At 41.6% G+C, this 16,292-nt stretch overlaps 1 long non-coding RNA gene across 1 annotated transcript in view; it reads left to right on the top strand.

Moving 5' to 3' along the window:
* The window catches only part of LOC117961755, a 19,764-nt gene extending 7,815 nt beyond the window's left edge, over positions 1-11,949 (top strand). Inside the window, exon 4 of the long non-coding RNA XR_004660483.1 lies at positions 11,939-11,949. This is a non-coding gene — a long non-coding RNA (uncharacterized LOC117961755). The remainder of the gene's footprint in view (positions 1-11,938) is intronic.
* Positions 11,950-16,292: the final 4,343 nt, after the last annotated feature.

The raw sequence follows: 16,292 nt of genomic DNA, 5'->3' as shown, positions 1-16,292 counted from the left end.
GAGAAATGAAATCATGAATGTGTTGGTCTCCGACCAGTCTGCCATTATCATCATCTGGGAATATTGCTGCATTGTCCCTAACCGGAAAGAATAAATCTCCATGGTTACTTGGCCGGGTTTAATTCAACCTGTTTTTGTGCAACTGAGTCAAAGCTAAATTCATCCAGGATAACTTGAATATCCCGGCTTAATCCCTTATGCTGGTTTCAAGCAACAGGCCCCAGGAGGAAAGTAAAATGTTGTGTATATGTTTCACGTTACATTTTTACTGTTCAGAAACAAAAGTCTGCTCCATTTTTCCCTTTTTAGTTTTTTGCTGTGACTTCTGCTTCTTCTCCTCCGCCAAAACATGGCTGTGTTGCATTGTGTAAAATCTAGAGTACATCGTACATACACTCAAATTAGCAGTGCATTGTGGGCATTTCATAGTGGACTATGTAGTGAATGAAATTAACTGTGGAGAGTGCCACTACAAAACTGTATGGTGCACTATTTCCGTGATAGGGAACGATTTCAAACACTGCTACAGTCACCACAGGTTTAATGGAGGGCACAGTTGCTGATGTCAAATGTCTACATATATGTGTAGTTTTTGTGCCTAAATGTTGTCTCCTGTTTCTAGCGGCTATAGGAGCCGAGAGAATGATCTGAAGAGTGTGAAATGAGCCAGTTACTGTTTATCACCAAATGGGCAGACCATGAGGAGCTGTTTCCAATTCCAAGGTCCACTGTTATTGTGGCCTGTTGTTTAACAGTCAATAGAGCAGGTAAGTGGCAGTGACGTGATGTTGTGGCACAAGTTTCTGCACATCACAATTCCAGCTGAGCTACACAACGCCCAATATTCTCTACACACTCCCTGGGCACATCTCGGTTGTAAAACGTAAACGTTTTGCAGTAATGAGTAGGGCTGTCCCCTCTGCGTCGACACAGGTAAACACAAGACTGGTAAACACAAGACTTAAAGTGGTTATTTTGCAGGATTTTATGGAGGAACTTAGTTTTACAGATCTGTCGATTAAATCAGTTAATCCGTTAGTCGACAAAATTGTGTTGGTCGATTGACTATGAATTCCTTTAATGGAGGACAGCCTTACTAATGAGACATGTGGCATGTAGGGGCGCAGCACAGCAAATTCTGGGCCTTGTAGAAAGGACTTTTTCCACGGGCCCCTCCCTGCATCCACACCTATAAATCTTAGCCTCTTTTTGGGCCCTCCTCACATGAGGGCCCTAGGGACTCAGTCCCCCCCCACACTCTGACGCCACTGGTGGCATGTGCCTTTGGGCTAGCAAGCACACGTGTGGTGCTAAATGGACCTGTCTTTGGAAGATCAAGAAATGTGTATGGCTGGGAAACACAACACTACACACTGTACCCGTGAGTGCCTTTTGCATGATTAAAAAAAGAAGAAGCATATTCCTCTGTTTGCACATTCTGTATTTTTAGCCAAAGTCTGGGCTTTTCTGCCTGAGCTATGAGTCATACAAGCCAAGAACAACTTGATCTTTGTACTGAATTCTTTGGTGTTTTGTATACTTTCACTCAAGAAAAATATCCACTGCTCTTCACTTCCACACCTTTGCCAACCCTGTTGCTGAGCAAGCTTTCAAACTGCTGCCGGAGAATCAGTGTGAGAGAACCACTGGCAGAGGATCGCCTCCCCCTGACTGAACTGATTTTCTCTCATCTTCATCAAAGAAGAAACACATCTAAGGTTTAGCTTCTACAGTAATCCACAGGACAAAAAAGACTGCTTAGAACAGGGTGTACCAGTGTTTGGACAACAGGTTTGGTCTTTGGAGCATTGATCACTGTCTGCTGCAGTGTACGTCCAGTCTGCTCTACGTCTGCTGGCTGGTAGGTTGGAGGGTCAGAGCCCTGCAGGAGAGAACTATATAGATGAGGCTTAAAGCATGCAAGACTTATACAGTACATCAACAGAAGCAAATTTGCTTCAGTAACAAGAAAAATACTTACCTGAAACAAATCATTCAGCAAATACAACTAAATGATTCTGGCTCAAAAAGAAGAAATCTTATCGAAAAAGAACTCAAACAACAATGTAATGTACATTTAAAGCAACGCCCTTTTTTGACTGAGCCAGGCTGAATCCCTGTTTCAAGGTGATCAGGGGTCAACAAAATAATTTCAACCTAAATTTGCTTTAACGTGGGTCTTTGATAGAAAAGGGTGAACGTGTTTTTCTCTAATACAGCTGATTTCCGGACCCTAAAAATGGGCTGCGACATTAAGAAACTAAACTTGACAAAAATCTTTTTGGCTGTACTCTCATCATCACCACCAATGCCACCACTAGTGTTTTGGAACAGGCTATGATGTGTGTTAGAGCCAGTGGAAACTAGTTAACAACATTTACATTTGCCTTGATATAATTGGTAGTTCATGATTGCATAGGCATCAAATTCAAAGCTAAAGTTTAAAGAAGGTCATCAAATATTATTTATTACAAGTGAAACAAGCTACAGATGATCTAGCATTAGCAGCTCTGTGAAATCAATGCTAACATCAGCATGCTAGCATGCGCCCAGTGCTGTTGTAGTCCTGCAGTTTACAGGTATAATGTTGTTTTATTAAATCTTAACAATCTTAAGTTTAGCTTGCAAGTTCGCTAACATTTGCTTGTTAACACAAAAGCTGACTTGGATGGGAATGTCATTAGTGTAGCGTAATTTAAATTGTGCCCTGATGATGCAGGTAGATCATCACAGTTCATCCTGAGAGGGTCATGTGTTAATGTGTGTACTAAATTGCATGGCAATAGTCCAACTGAGACGGAACAAGTTCAAACCATAAGAGACAGACTAATGCATCCAAAGAGAATTCTCTCATGTAAAGAATGTACGTAAGAACTGTATATGTAAGAAACTTCTTATATAATTCAGATGTAAGAAATTAAACTGTTCTTAATTTGGCAGATTGTTTTGTTTTTCATGTGGGAAGAAATCTCTCATAGTAAAATTTGTTTTTTGGGCCCATATTGATTCAATTTTATGCAAATGAAGCACGGTAAATTAAAATGTTGGTAAGGGCACAAATAAATCACTGAAAAGTGGGGAATTCAAATGCACGCATGCAAATCCTGATGTGTATGTGAACACCTGTGACAGCATGAATTGGGGTTTGAATGGCTGTGGAAGGGGTATTTGTGACGATGCCACTGCTGCCAACAGTTCTCAATGCCTACATGTGCCTCAAAGGCCTGCAGATTACCCCGCTGGGATCATGATGGCTGCAGTTTTTGATTATCATTTAATGACATTTTAATTACATTTTCATGTCAATGTGTGTCAGTAATTGTCCCACGGGATTTCAAAGTGTAAGAGCGCTCCGAGAGCCCATCTCTCGAAGCTTTGCTGAATAATCAGTTAGGATGTGTGAGTGGAGAAATTGACTACAGAAAGTAATTTATTTCATTGTGATTTTAGGGATAGTCTTTATTATATTATCATGTACAAAATCCTCTTTTATCAGTTTGAAAGGAGCTCTCACAAAGTATGAATAAGTGGTGCCTTATGTTCAGAGTAGAGACCACGAGTGTGCCAGTGACACCTTATTGTTCAAAACCAATGTCGGATGTTGTCTTTTACAAACAAGAAGTAATTATTCTCTGTGAATCGTCTTGCCGTTATCAAAGTGTGTATCTGAAATTAGTATTGATTTCCCAAAATCTGATTCAGACGACTAATTATGAGACACACTCCTACTCTGAAATAACCTTTTCCATCACACATGATATGACAGTTAATTGAATGCAATGATTACAGACCTTTACAAATTGTTACAATAGCTTTCAGTAACATTTTTTTTTTTTACTCTGGCACTAAATCCTTTGCTGAGATTACTGGCTTCTGATATGTGGCCCTGCTGAGCCACAGTGGAAGATTGCACATAAATCTTTGTGAGAAAATAATAAAGCGCTTGTTCTTGTCATCTTAAAGCTTTGCATCTTAACTCAGAAAAACACAGCCACCCATGCAATCGCACATATGCACATAATCAAGCACTAAAATCTCACAGCTGCACTGCCACACCGACTGTACAGTCACACACACGCACAAGGAAGCTGAAGATGGAGCTGGTTACCAGAGTGCATCCTCACAAATGACTGTAGGAACTGTGGGGATGATGTATGAATAGCCTGAGCTGAACCTGATGCTGAGTACATTGCCATATCACAGCTGCGCTCAGGATCAGAGGTTCACACACACACACACACACACACACACACACACACACACACACACCAATATGGACCACCTGCACCCACACAAATCACACATCACAGCTGCACTCTTTGCACACATGAGCCCAACACGTGCAAATTCACACATGACTGCACTCACATACAACACACACATTTATGTAAATTGAGGTTGTGCTGTGAAAGGGTGACCAGCGGTGAAAATACATTCCATCTTTTACTTTCTCTGCCTTTAATTCACAGCATGACTGTTAGCTTAACACTTGTGTTGTCCTCCCGGTTCTGAACGGACACCATGGGGCATTTTTTTAGTTTTCATTAACACCGCCTTACTACCACTAGTTTTACACTACTTTTTGGAATTCATGGTCAATAACCCTCGTTCATCTAGAATTATACCCAATATTTGAGATAAAGAACTGAAATTATGAATTATTTTGTCAACTAGTTAAGATCAGAGGAACGTACGGATGAGTTTAGTCAGGAATGAAAGTGATCAATTATATTTCCATACAGTGTTGCATGGAATCCAATCAATTTTGTGGTAATTTGGTTAAAATGAAACCCACGTATCAGATATAAACATTTTGAAAGGGGTCAAAATCGCCCCGAGGACAACAGGAGGGTTAAAAAAATGATATACGGTTATGCTTAAAGGGATAGTTTAAAGTGGGGTTGTACTTATCCTGGGGTGGTTCCTTACCCCTTTTGCTTTACTTATTTAGTCCATGTTGTTACATGTACATTTTGACACTGGAAAAGGAGTTGCTTCAGCTTGTTGAACATGTGTATATGGCACAAATAAGGCGTTCTGTTTTATTCTATTCTATTCTATTCTATCCATAGTGTATTACCGACAGTCGATGGCTGTTGGCATGTCCCCAGTTTGGAGAAACTCTACAGTTGAGCAACAATAGCGCCAAAGGAAAGGACTGTCTAACAGCAAGATAAAGTTGTAACATTTTTCTAAATGTAATGCACACTTGGTTGTTGTATTTAATAGGTGGTTAGCTGCTGCCTGCGTCCTCAGCAGAACACTGCATAACTTCCGTGCCTGTCCTTCTGTCTGCTTCTCCAAAACGGAGGGTGTGTGTTGACATTCATCCACGTACATGTTTTTCTGTTTACTGCGTTTACTGCAGTAATATGCTGACATACAACATACGGTCGATTTAATGAACATCATTCATTGACCAAATCATCACAGCTTCCACACTGACATTTGAAATCTACCTATACAAACATGTACATCAGTGTCTACCACGGCCCACACACGTTAACACTCTTGAAATAGTAAAGAGTGTAAAACAACTAAACAAATCTAATATAATTAAATCTAATCTAATTTTATCTGATCAAATTTAATCTAATCTTATTACTAACACAGAAATGTATACAATACAGATGGTTTTGGGTAAGTAAAATTACCAGACCTTTCCCTGAAACAATAATACCCCCCCTCTGTACTCCACTCAAAATGGTACAGTCTAACTTTCCTCTACTATAAATCCCATTGGATGCAGGCGCTTCCTGTTTGGAAGTTTGTACCCATGGCTGCCAGGTAAGATGGCCGGGCTGGCACGCAACAAACATTTTGGAAGTTTAAGTCACATATTAGCTATGCGTTTATTTCAATTGAATGTAGTAAAAACGAGTTGAATGACCATTTCATTAAGAATGTGAATGATGACAGTATGCAATTCATACTATAACCAGAAATGACTTGTAGCATGTTTTATATGTAGCCGTGTGTGCTTGTTATGCTAACATATCTCAGCCACAAATGCCTCTGCTACACAACTAAGCAACACAGCTAGGACTACAGACACTGTGCAGGCAGAGTGTAATAAATAACAGAAGTACAGAAACTGGACTGTGTCTGGCCAGTGTTTATCCTTATCACCATGACAAATCACTTTGCTATGTGAAATAAAGAAAAGCAGCAGCTCCTGACAATCGAGAAACTCAAACCATACATTCATCCTTTTTGCTGGAGAAATGACTTAGATACAAGCACGGGGAGTGATTGATGCTCGAAATATTTAAAAATATATGCAATCAAAAGTTTAAATACATAGATGGTTTTGTCCACGTCATACAAATGCTGTGATAATGTGAGTTTACGTCCGATATACAGAGTGCTGAGAATTCTTCCTGAGCTTCACGTAGGTGGGAGTCAATCTCCTCTTCTTAAGCTACCAATCCATTTAATATCAGGGAAGGCAGGAACAATGTGACATTAATAATAAAAATAATAATACATTTAGTTTATATGGCGCTTTTCATTCGCCTGCATGCCAGCCGAACTTAGCTCCGCCCACAACAATCGAGGTCGGAAAGTTCTGACTAGAATCTGAGTATGACGACGTTAGACTAGCGTTTCATGGTACTAAAGGACACTTTACATTAAAACCAGCACATTGAAAACAGGTGAATTATTAAAACCAACACGTAAAACGTAAGTTGGACATTGAGCTACTTCTAAAATGAAGGAGCCTTTTATAACAGCAGTATATCCAAATAAAATGTGCTCATACAGGCTTCAATATATACAAGTAGGTATTAACATTTATCTGTGTAAGTGTGCGCAGGTCCTACGTATCCCATGTCAGCATGTGTGTGTTTTCAAACATCAACAGCTGCCTCGTCGCTACCTTCTGGCTCCCGTATATGCGTGCAGAGTCTACTGGGATCCCACAGAGTCAACAGAGCCAGACAGACTTGCATGCTGTATGTCTGCCTGCCTGCTTGCTAATCCTCACACTTCCCATCGCTGCTTCCGAGTTAGATATCAAGCATGTGAAATGAACACGCATCCCCAGTTGATGGTCTTCCATTTGAGAGCGCGAGGCATTAATGCGAGGCCCTTCTTCACTCCTCCCACACTCTAGGGCTGAGGAAAGAGGAGGGGAGGGGGGGTAATGACAAGGCGGAACTCCCATGGGCTGCTACTCAAATTATAGATTTGTAGTGTAAGCACTTCATGCTAGGCAGAAGCATAAGGATCCGTTTCATCTACAAAGAAATATGTCAAAGTGTTTTATACCTCAAATATGATCCCTGCTGTTTCCTAAATAATAGAAGACCTCCGTAAGGCTTGAATCCCCTCTTGACAATGAAGCATGAAAGAATACTTAAATGCATTTATTTGGAAATGGCATTAGATTCACAGCTACTAGAAACATAACAAATTGTATCCCGCCATCTGTATTTAGCCTTCTCTTTCCTTGACAAACACTGCCTTGTGTATAATGTGCAGTATTTTGTTATTTAATGCAGGTTTAGGCCTCAAATTAATCAGCTGTTGATTGAGTTGGAATTTAAAGTTGTCTAACCTCAAGGGCCTCTCTCGTCTTACCCCTTTAGGTGGATCAAGTAGGGAGGGAAATTATGAAAATGGCTCGCCAAATGAAGAAGAGAGTCAGCTTCTATTGGAATTATGTCCTCAAAGTTAATTAGATTCAATTCAATGTTTTTGACACTTTAAAGATAGAGTAGGTCTAGACCACACGCTATAATTTACAAGGACCCAACGGTTCCAGTAGTTTCCTTGAGAGCAAGCTACAGTGCAACAGCAGTGAGGAAAAACTCCCTTTTAGGAAGAAACCTGGGACCGTCAGACACCACCTGACAGACCCAGGCTCCGTCTGGGTCTGTCAGGTGGTGTCTGACGGGCCGGGTTAAGAATGGCATCAACATCCAGCACCCCTAATACTGGTTTGAAGCCAAATGCAAATGAAGTGCCTGTAAGGGGAATTTACGTTTGTGGGGAATGTTAAAAATCTGCTCACATATGTTTCATGCTTAATGATGCACGTTCCCTCGGTTTCCTCCAGATAATGGATTGTCGGCGAGCTTCCCTGCAGGGCAGTGACGGGTTTCACCACTCAAGCTATAAACCAGGTATGTGCATTCTCTTTCCTGCATTCTTGGCTACCATAAGTTGGACTAAGAAGCAGGCTGACCAAGCCCATTTGTGAGAAGCCCCGGACTCCTTAGAGATGCTAGTTTCTGAGGTCACTAAGCTGACAATGGGAACTGACACTGCTGGTGTATGTATTCAACTCAACAAGGAATACATTTTTTTTCTATTACGACGGCTTTCTTGTTGTTGTGGAAACAGGTGCACAAGTTGCTTGTTAACTCAGGTGGATTAGATAAACAGGGCAAATGTATTGCCATCCATAGTCTCAGAACAACACATGTGTTAGTATGATTTCATACTAATTTACATTCAGTGTTGTTCAGTGCAAATGTAGGAAGTTGTGTCCTGAAGCAAATGTTCAGGGTGTGGGCAATCAAGTGCTAGTTAGCCTTGTAGCCCAAGTCTGAATATCATTCAGTAGACCAGAGTTGTTGTTATCCTGTCACTGACCTTAAATTAACCTTCGATACTGTGATATTGTACAAAGTGAGCATTTGAAAAACCTTGACAATGAACTTAATCCAGCGTTGTGTAGAATTCTCCAATATTTACTTTCTTGTCTGGCTGTGCACCTCAATGTTTTTATTTTTATTCTTTCCAACCCACGCTGGAGGAAATGCATATTTTTTGTCTTAAGTGTTTACTTTGGCATGTTAATACAGAACATACAGCATCCCTAAGAAGCTCGCAGCAGCTGTTCGTCTTTTATGGTGAAGGAGCTTGTGGGCAAGACACTAAACGGCGTGCACGCTGGCCATGTGAAGGCTCAACACAGCCAGGAGCAAGGGCTTTCTGCCAAAAGAAACTATAGACTCTGTTCAATGCAACAGGGATAGTAGACATCTGGGTGGCAGCATCTTGTTCTTGCTCTGTAATCTCGTACTATCTGTTGAAATTGAAGGGCTCTTCATGAGGGGCCATTATAAATAATGGCACTGGAGACATTAGGAGGATATTTCTTGCTAAACTATCTGGTGGGTAGAAAGTATGATGGTTTATCCCTGGTTGGACATGGAGTCACTTTGGGTCCATGTTGATTCCTGTGCATATTTAGACACCTGTGCTACATACATTTTTCCCATTGCGACTCTAGTTGTAAGATCACAGGTTGTGGATGCAGAGTGGCCCTTTTGGGGTTAATAGATGAAATTCCTACATTGCATCAAAGTAAGCAATTAAAAAAAAAGTTATTTTGCATTCAAATGAGTGTGAGATGCTGCTGGCAGGAAGACAAACATTATAAAAGTTCAAACAAACCCACGATGGGAATGGGAGACAAAAACATAGGATTAGGCGAGTGAAAACAAAGCCTCTTAAATTGGGGAATAAGTTTATCTCGATCACTTCTCAGAGTCCGTATCTGTATCCCAACTGTTCCGAAAGGGCTTGCAGAACAGTATGACAACAGTTGGTGTTTGAAAGAAAATGAAAAGAAAATGAAAGTGAGCGATGTTAAAAGTCAAATCCCATCCCTCTCTCCATACCCTGATTAATTAGTTCTAAGTTATCCATGAAAGTAATACTCTGATAAGTCCAGGAACAAACAGAAGCCAATTACCAGCGTTTCCCCGTGAGCTCAGAGCTCCTGAACACCAGCGGCACTGATGGAAAACATTTAAGGCTGGGTGTTGGTGGCTGATTGGACAGGTGTTGGGGGGGGGGGGGTTTGCAATTGCTCTCTTTGCCTTGCAGCACATCTTTTTATTAACAATCCAAGTACACAGCCTTATCAAGCTGTTCTCATCGATGATGAGAGAGGAGACATCACATACAAAAGCCTTGTACAACAACAGATGTGATTGAAGGGAACCTTGGGACCTGGGCCGTGAGACAGAAAGACGCAAGCACGCACACACACACACGCAAACACACACACACACACGCACACACACACTCACACTCACACTCACACTCGCACTCTCAGACACAGACAGACAGCAACACAAGAAGGCTTGCTAAATATCTACCTATGTTAGTGTGTTTCTCCGTACACTGCTGTAATGCTGCTGCTGCAACGTTATCATGACATTGATTGATTCTGCTGCCCCTATGCTAAAGAAGAAGCCTTTGACCCGGGTACATGATTTTTCATTTTCCGCAAAAAAACCTGAACAGCATAATTAAAAGATGATTAGCTGCCCACTGGTCTGCTAATGCATCATGCTCAATTCTACAGGCTCTAAGCTTTTTAGCAGCATCTCCATTTGTGTTTTCTTTGTCAATTTCTATATTCTCTGAGCCCACTGTAATATAGTGTATATTTATTTAGAAACACTACAGCTATGTTAACGTCCATTAGGTCCAACTTGGAGCCTCTCTCGATGCAGATGGATGGTCCGCCTCCAAACACGGCATGACCTGACTTTGTTTTAAAGAGCACATCCATTCTCCTCCTCGCCATTATCCACTGTTGTGAAACATAATAATCAAGTGCAATCACCTGCCGTGCAATCAACCTTTTAAAATTTGAAAGCATCTTTTTTTTCTTCTTTTTTTTTTCTCTTTCTTCCCAGCAGTGTAAGTGTGTCCCCGGACTTACACACATCTACAATTTTGGCCTTTCTCATGCTTCTTCAGGGGAAAGGATTAATGTCTACAAGCGGGATTGATCTGTCACCGGACTCGAGCCTCGTAAACTTTGCCGTGCCCCGGGGATGTCAACAAAGACTTCACAGAGACTGGCTCGCCATTGGATGGGGCTGTCATGGGAAGATAATTGACTGCCAATTAGGGACGGAGACAACAACGTGAGAGTCAGCAGGACGGCAGTAAATCACTACCTGTCTGTCAGGCGGCCTTGTCTGCCCCAGCCTCGTTTTTATTCCCTTCACTCTCTGTCTATTTCTCTCTTAAACTCGGTCCACTCTGAAGTATCCTGCTCTTCCTCCCACATTGTCTTGTGATGTTTTTTACAGTACATACAGCGCCATTTTTGTTAGTCCTTGCGACCTTTAGTAGTAGTGATTGCTCAAGACGTGGTCCCCATTTTAAAGGTCTCCCCATGTCACCAGCTGATTGTTGTCACTCATGTCTTGTTTGGCTTTAAGGTCAGACAGTCTCAGTAACATTCCCCAGGTTACACATGTTAACTCATGTATGTCGCTAACCCTCTTTTGCTCCATCATTGTGAGATCTGAGTGCGCACTTAGCATCAAAAGCCTATTTATCCTGGTAAGCTTTATTTAGTTACTGGCTTTTGTTTGTGCTTACAAGAGCAGTTAGTAAGTTAACAAGCTATTCAAATGGACCAGTTTATGCTCTTAATCTGAAACTAAAAGCATGATATGTCTCCCAGAAGTTAAGTTTGCTTTTGCACATGAGGCAGCAAAATCTTCAATTTTCTGTGTTTGGCTTTTTAGAATGGAGCATGGCTGCTAGCTAAAGAGCCCCTACTCTACAGTATATCCTTGAAGTTCCACTTCCGGGATTGCTTCTGTGCTGCAGGAAATTCTGCCGGATGCATGTATTTTTTTTAAATTTTCCTTCCGTATTTGTTACAGAACGGCACTGGAGGTTAGATCCAAAAGCAGATGACAACACAGCATATCCAATAAAGGGGATTTAATTTGTGAAACTATATGTAATAATTGTGCAGCTGACAACAGGAGAGTGGGTGCGTCGGGGAGATCCAGGGGTGAGTGGTGGGTGCAGTGTGATCTCCAGAGCGTGCCCAGTGACTTGGTGACAATGAGGAATTTTCCAGAGTCCAACTAACAATTCAAGGCTGAATCCAATCCTAGTAATCCGCGTGGAGTGAGCGGGGAAGCAGGCAGGCAGGAAGCGTGAGCATGAGTAAGCAACAAGAGAGAACACAGAACCCCTTTAGCTACAAGCTAAAACAGCAGAAACACAGATTAACACAGGGAGCCAGGAGGGCATCTATACCACGCCAGTAGAGTGTACGATCTGGCGACGAGTGGATCACAGACCCGGCCTTAAGTACTGCAGCAGGATGATTAGGCTAGAGCTTCCCCTGGCGCCACCTGCCAGCTAAACCGTGCCCTCCGCTCACAGATAGCACAGGAGGGGGAAAAAACATACAAGGCACACAAAACTAAGAGAAAAACACTGGCTGCTATGACGACATCATGACCGTATTCTTTGTGTTGAAATTTAAACTCCGAGGAATTTATTAAGACTATTGTTGACGGCACTTCAAGTCTCTGCAGGGTAAATTGAGACAGCTAGCTAGTCAAATCCGATTTTTCCCTCACATGACTATTTTACAGCGGCTCCTTGCAGAGCTTAGCGCCGCCCAAGGCGATTGTGACTGGTTTAAAGAAATGCCAATAAACCAGAGCACGTTTTTCTCCCCTCCCAGAATGCTATATGGACTAGCCAGACCCTCCTCTGCTCCGCTACGTGGGGATGGTCTAGCAAAGCAAGACTAAAGAGGCTTTAGCACTAAAGCAATTGAGCAGGCTCATAATTAGCCTGCTGATTCCATGAGGAACAATGTTGTGTTCAGTGCAGCCTCCTGCAAACAATCTCTTGTTTTCAAATCTCTTAGCTGGGACAATGGCAAGTGCACTTCCCTATTAATAATGGAGAGGAATCTCACCTGAAACTAATCTGATGAAATTCTTTGACCCGTTCACCAGCTGGATAATGGAGTTGGCCATCTGAAACTTGCCGAGTGAACTCGGCTCATAAGAAGAAATTATGCGCCGCGTGAGACAGTAAAAGTTGCGAGTTGTGGCTTCAGGGAGTGTTCCCACAGAACTGTTGGTAAAGTTAATGACAGCAGTAAATGTGTATGTGGGGGTGGGTGGCTGCTGCATTATTCAAATTGTTACTAGATCCAATGTCACATTGCCTATAGCTGCATGCTGCATTCAGTCTCAACTGGTCTGCAGAGAGAGACTGTAGTAAAACTCCCGCCGAGATGCTGTTAACTCAATCAAGCTCATGCTTGAAGACAAGGAGCTCCAGATGTCATTTGAAATGCTGTAATCTTTAAGGAGTCATTAATGTGACAGTTGTCTGGCTGGGAGTTAAAGGAAGTGGACAGATTTATTACTTGGGAGCATTGCACGTAATTCTTACCATTTAGTGACATTTTATGACTGCATTACTACAGTATAGCGATAAGTCTATCTCACACAATCTCTTATCTAATTGGCCCACACGCCACAGTTGCATTTAATGACTTGGATATAAGTGCAGATCTGGAAAAGTCATGTGAGGAAAGGAAAAGGTACTAAATATTGCCTAGTCTTCATTCATTTGAGAGTGGTAATCTTGCAACCTTGACATTCTAAAGTCAGTCTTGCCTTGTAGACATTCAATTGCTCTCAATTAACATGTAGCAATTGGCGCTAACAGTCATAACAGCAAGGGATGTCCATGTTTCCCTTGCAGTGTATCACTGCTTGAGGCAAACTGCCGTTTTGATTAGCAGCAGCTCTGCTGTGTGTGTGTGTGTGTGTGTGTGGCCCCTTTAACTGCTGAGCTGATCTCTTTTTAATGTAAAGGTTGTGAGAAAGCATTTTAATCCAACTTGTGACACTAGTGACTGGTGCGTCTGTCTTCTATGCTGGCATGAAAAACACTCATTTGGAGAACAGAGGGAAGAGTCTATGTTCTGTCCTTTTTCCTTCTTTTTTTTAAGCACCAAAGGGTGCTTTTTGAAGGCAGTTCCATCTGTCACCAGACACCCGCAGCAGGTTGCTTTGAGTTGTCCATTTTATTATGCTCCATCCACGCCGCGCTCCTCTTTTGTCCTGGAGAAGATAGCTTTTGAATTTCATAGACAGACGTGACTGCTTGGAAATGTTTATGAGGCAGACAAAAGCCAATGTGGAGGGGCAAAAAGAGATTAGTTTTCACTTGTGCAAAAACATGAATTGATGTGCTTTTGCCAGAGGCAACAGATCTAAATGGCTGTGTGTTTTTCTTGGTTGTGTGTGCGTATGGCAGAGTCAGACTGTTAATCAGTTGTATGTGAGGCATAAATTATTAAAAGATGTCTGTACTCCTATCTTGTAGAATGTTTAGACTTATTACCTCCACCATGAAGGTTATGTTTTTGGTATGTTGGTTTGTCTGAGCAGAATTACAGAAAACCTACTGGCCCCTTTTTTATGAACCTTGGTGGATGGACGAAGCATGGGCCAAGGAAAACACCTTTTAATTTGGAAACGCATCCTAATCACAAAAGATTTTTCTCTTTTATCAACATTGCTAGATAGGGCGTTGATGCTGCATTCAGGGGGTGTTAGGGAAAACTTAGTTCTTGTCAACTAGGAAAATTCCTAGTGCAGAACCATTGCGAGATGGGGCACGCCTTGGCGGAGGTCTGCGTTGTTATTCTTTGTAACGTTAATTGAAAAATATGCTCATTACTTCATTTTCTAGGCATATTTAAAGGAGTAGGTTCATGATTTTGGAGATATGCTTGTTGATTTCTTGTTGAGAGTTTGAGGAGGAGATCAGTGCCACTGTCACGTGTATCCGGTTCATACAAAGCTACAGCCAGCAGCTGGTTATCCTAGCTTAACACAAGAACAAGACTGGAAACAGCTAGCCTGGCTCTGTCTAAGGGTAACACAATTAGCCTACCAGCCCCTCTAATGCTCACTAATAAACACAAGATGTCTAATTTATTTAATCCATACAAAAATCCCAGTTTGAGCTGAGGTTGCTGGTAGTCAGGCTAGCTGTTGTCCCCTGTTTCCTGTCTTTATGCTAAGCTAACTGGCTGCTTGCTGTAGAGTTAGGATTAGCATACGTATTTCCCAAAATGTTGAATTATTCCTCAATAAAGCAAAGGCTTTACAAACGTTCCATTCAAAAAGTCTGCAACTGGATAATGTAACTTGCCGGAAACTGTTATCCACATTGATAACTGCTTTGTCCGCTTTTTACTTAATCGTCCAAAAAAAAAATCAGCCGCCCAGATTCTTTTATTGGCTGACTTTGAATAGCTGTACTTTCATAGATTCTTCTGTACATTTTCATGTTTCTTCTCTCTGATTCCGCTTTACATTGCCTGCTTTTAAGGTGATAAATAAGTATTTACATAGATATCTTGCTCGCTCTCTCACTCAGATTTAAAATATATTAAATGTGTTCTGTCCCACCCCCTCTTTCTCGCCTTGCTTGCAGAACCACTGACAAGTGCCGGAGCAAGATAAAAGCCAATGTTCTGTGAAAACATAATGTGAAAACACCTTCATTGCATTTGAATGGGCTTTCCTGGAAAATGCACTGCCTATACTCTCAGAGAGGTGCGCAGAGTCGTGGAACTTTTTTTTTTTTGTTCACTGTATGAGAGGTTCTCAGTCAGACCTGCAGTATACACTCACTCTTCAACAGCAGTAACAGCCTGCATATCTCCCCGAATACAATACTGCTGCAAGGTAAACAATGATCCTGGCGCCACTAAGACATTTTACATGTGCAAATAACTGCACAATTTAATTCAAAAGCTTTTTCCATGCGTCTCTTCTTGACTCAAACTGCCACAAATTCAATATTGTGGAGGCATGCTGCAATCACAATATCCACTCTCACAATGAAAAGGCTCCCACATTATTTCTTATAATGGCTGAAATTATACTTGCAGGTGTAATTTGTTTAAATGATGATTAACTATGTCTTTGTGTGTGTGTGGTGTCTTTGCGTCTTCTCTACAAAAAGCAGCACTAATTCCAGATTTGTTAACTGCTGCCAAACTAAATGGGAAGGATTTAGGTGTACGTCACTCATTCTAGTCCAGATCTTTCAACTATTTCAACTATTTCTCATGAATAACTCACAGCGCAGTCTTCCAATCAGTCATTCAGCAAGGACACACTTTTCTTCTCTCCACCGAGGCTTCGTTATTGAAAGAGAAGAAAAAGCGAAGATACTAAAAAAGAATATTCAGTCTAAATATAGAGACTGGATGTGGAGGGATGGGTATAGCACCACACCACCATTCAGTTTGGAGATGGGAATAAGTTTGTATCCAAGGGTTTTTCATGACCAGAATACTTTTGTGATGTTTAGCCGTAGCCTTAGGGACTGCAATGGAAATGGGGCCCAAACAGCCTGGGGCCCGCTAGCCCTGTCATCCAAGATAAGAATATTTAGAGAATGTAACATGTGCCTTTTTACGGTTTGGGGCTTTTGAAAAATTCAGTTTCCTCTCAAGTGCC

The sequence above is a fragment of the Etheostoma cragini genome, chromosome 18, assembly GCF_013103735.1.
Source record: "Etheostoma cragini isolate CJK2018 chromosome 18, CSU_Ecrag_1.0, whole genome shotgun sequence".
NCBI classification, from domain to species: Eukaryota; Metazoa; Chordata; class Actinopteri; order Perciformes; family Percidae; genus Etheostoma; species Etheostoma cragini.
Note: the sequence above shows the minus strand (reverse complement) of the source record. Positions and strands in the feature narration are given on the sequence as shown.